The following is a 4,112-nucleotide window of genomic DNA, read 5'->3' on the forward strand; positions in this document are numbered from 1 at the left end:
AACATATCAAATACTTTAGGTACTGATATAAATTGATTAATATTTCATTGTTGGATAAGATGTACTTTATTCGAACTTATGCGTGTCTTATACCCCATGATACAATCCATAGCATCATCAAAACAAACAAACTATGCAAGCAAAAACAGAATATGTCTAAAACAAAACGGTGTGTAATGATTTGTAAAGAACTATACATATGTAACTCCAAAAATTCTGGAACATTTGTACGACCTAAGGAATTTGTATAAAAATACTGTGTAAAACATTCAGCTTAAACAAATAGTCCAGTAAAATCACAGAAATTCTGCACTGGATGTCAAAGTTTCTGTTTTTGCATCGTATCTATTCTACTTATCATACAAGTCATCCCAAAGAATTTACTTGGCACAAACGCTAATTTAAACATAAAAAAAAACATTACAGAGGCAATAATATTTTCATCACACAAAAATAGAAGGTAGAAAGCAAAAATTAAGATAACTATCGGGTTGCCTCCCAACAAGTGCTATTGTTTTATGCCCTTAGCTAGGCATAATGTGTGTGATCAAGTGCTGTCTTCTTTGACACTGAACCCATAAGTAGCCCTCATGATGGATTAATAAGGTGGTTTGATTTTATTTCTAGGGAAGTTTTTGATCCCTTTTTTTATGGAAATTGGAACCTTATGTTTTCGTCTTTCATATCAATAATTGCAACTGTAGTTCGTAGGAAAGGTGTGCCAAGTATTATTGGACACATAGGATTGCAATCAATATCAAGCATAATGAAATGTACAGGAACATAATTCTTGTTTTCAATAGTGAGAAAATCTGTAATTCTACCTAAGGGTTTCTTAATGGTAGAATCCACAAGATGCAAGTTTAGGGAACACTCTTGAATATTAGTGAGACCAAGCTAATATCAAAGGGATTTAGATATTGTTGAAACACTTGCACAAAGGTCAGAAAAACCATTGTGTTCACATTTATTTATCTTTATTTTGATAGAAGGTTTCCACTCATAATGCAATTTTCTAGGAATAGAAACTTCAAGTTCAACTTTCTCATCATAATATTTTATCATTGCTTCCACTATATGATTAGTGAAAGCCTTGTTTTGTTCATAAGCATTGGGTGAGCTAATAATGGTTTGTAACAAGGAAATACATTCTACTTAGGAGAAAATTTTACAATTAAGGTCCTTGTAATCCAAGATATTAGGCACATCACTAGTTAAAGTTTTAACCTCTCCAAACCCACTTTTTCCATTTTAGCATTAGAATCATCACCCTCCAAGCAAATGAGACGCTCTCTAGCGAGAGTTGCCTCATATCCAGTATCTTTATCATTTATATTTAGAGAAGTAAATAAGGATTCAATGGGAGAAGTGCCAATCATTTTAAGATCTTCATCATGATTTTGGTAAAAACCAAGTTTGAGAGCTTTTTCTAGGAATTCTTGCTTAGCCTTGATCTTAGCGATCACTTCCTTGCTTTCATTAATAGATATTTTATACATTTAATAATCTCATTAAAATCATGCTTGGGTGGAAAATCTTTATTTTTAAGAGTTTATACATCAAGAGAATGTTATCCATGTTTTTAGCCAAAGTATCGATCATATGCAGCTTTTCCTCTACCATAGTATTGAAAACATTTTGAGAATAAATATATTATTGAATGGTATTTCCAAGATCACAAGATAAATTATTATTATTGGCAGAAGTATTTCCGTAAGAATTGCCATAAGATTTGCCATAACCATTAGAGGGATTACCGGGATATGGCCTAGCGTTAAAATTACTCCTATAGGCATTGTTATTGAAATTATTTTGTGAGATAAAATTCACATCAATGGCATTACAATTTTGCCCCATCAAAGTAGAAAAGGGCATGCCATTAGGATGAACATGAGCATTTTTATTAGAAAATAAATTAATAAGAGCATCCACTTTTTAACTCAAAGTAGTAATTTCCTCAACAAAATTTACCTTCTTACTAATTGGAGCTCTTCCGGTATGCTAGTGAGAGTAGTTGTTCATGATGTCACTAGTGGAAAAAGGGTTAGCCACAAATTTAATTGGTGGTACCTCATTTTTTGTCCATGCCATTACTATTTTTTTCAAGTAGTGGTGGTGTTGGTGTATTTCGTACCTGATCACTATATTGTTACTAGTGGCGTGGCATCTAAAATCCACACCATGAGTAAATCACATCTAATAGTCGTACTCGGCTTAAGTTATTTGTGGCGTTCCAAATATTTCTACGCGATCACTAACAAAATATTGTTGACGTGTTGTATAATTTGCATACCATAAGTAATTAGAGAAAATATGTGTGAAAGAAACACAAATGACAAAATTTTATTGCCGACATGGTATTTAGGAGCAACGCCACCGGTATCTAATTAAAAAATCGAGATGTATCCCACATGGGCCAAATTGGTTGTCTGAGATGGGCCTGGCTAACACAACCTCAATAGCTCCCCTAAAAAATCACAACATGCCCTTGTTCTCTCTCTCTATCGCAATTCTCTCTCCCTTGCTCAGCTGTCTCCTCCCCTTTCCAATGGCACAACCGCCAGCAGATTCCTGCGAATCCCAACCACTCCCGTCGCCGCCTAGCTCAACCATGAGCTCGTCTCGGGACGATCTTCCTCCTCCACCCATTGGATTCATTTATCCCACCTAGATATCTCCAATGCGACCCCGACCCTGCTAGGGTTTCGGGCGCCAGGACAGGACCTCGACTTGCCACCGATGCCATGGAGATCCTTCATGTTCCCTCATGTGATTTGATGCGTTGTTGCGTCTGTGTGTGGCTCGGCATGGATTGCTGGCACAACAGTTGCTCCTACTGAACGAGGTTAATATTTGGACTGCACCCATTGTGATAGCCTGGCATATTAGGGATCATAGACTACTCATATCAATAAGGAATTCCTTATTTTCCGGGAGCCCATTTGAACAGAACTCCTAGTTTAAGCATGCTCGTCTTGGAGTAGTTCGAGGATGGGTGATCGACCGTAAAGTTGATCTCGGGTGCGCATGTGTGAGGACAAAGTGCGTAGGAAAGACTTGTATTGATATGTGGGGCCAATCTAGATCCCGCCAGGAGTAACGACCCTCACAGTTACATGGATGTTTGCGGACAGGTCTGCGGTCATATTGTTCGTGACGTTTGTGACCCGTCGTGGCACACAACATGACATGTGTACTCTACTAGATGCAGAGATGTTTGTGCCAAGATGGAACGCTTATGTGGCCCGACGAGGACGCCGGTTCCTGTGAGTGGTGGTGTATGTGATGGCCTGACATATTAGGGATGATGGACTACTCATATCAATAAGGAATTCTTTCTTTTCTAGTAGCCCATTCAAACAGAACTCCTAGGTTAAGCATGCTCGACTTGGAGTAGTTCTAGGATGGGTGACCGACTAGGAAATTGATCTCGCATGCGCATGAGTGAGGACAAAGTGTGCAGAAAAGACTAGTATTGATATGTGGCACCAGTCTAGATCCCGCCAGGAGTAACGCCCATCGGCGGGTTTGTCCGGGGATTTACACCCATCTCTTGTTCATATTCACGTTCATGCTTCTCAGAGCGTGTAACCATGGTGGTAGATTAATTGTTTAGGACTTGGCGTTGGTGGTTTAGTTCACATGTGTGGTCATCAATATTTTAGCTATACTAGAAAAATAATTTACCTAAAATGGTTTATTGTATAAATCAAGTTCAGATTAGACCATATTGTTCTGCCAATGTATATCACCTAATCATGAGGTAGTCGCTGTTACTGTATGAAAGAAAATGTGTGCTAAGTTTGAGATGATTTGATAAAAGAGTAGGATCAAGCAACCAACAGAAAGTGAGATGGTCTCCAAAAGAAGAGAGGTTCGTGCAGCCACTTGTTCAGTTAATATGTTGCTTTCATTCATAGACTGTTATTTCCCTATGTGTTTTATGGAGCTAGAATTTTAAATGGCGGCCTTAGCCGAGGCAACAAAACTCTGCTTTTCTGTGCTTCTGAAAATCTAAGACATACAAGAATTAATTCTCAAGTAGTTCTAGCTATAAGACGTGTGATATAAATTTGTTTTAGCAGCACATACAGATGGATGCAACAGACGGG

The sequence above is a fragment of the Hordeum vulgare genome, chromosome 7H, assembly GCF_904849725.1.
Source record: "Hordeum vulgare subsp. vulgare chromosome 7H, MorexV3_pseudomolecules_assembly, whole genome shotgun sequence".
Classification (NCBI taxonomy): domain Eukaryota; kingdom Viridiplantae; phylum Streptophyta; class Magnoliopsida; order Poales; family Poaceae; genus Hordeum; species Hordeum vulgare.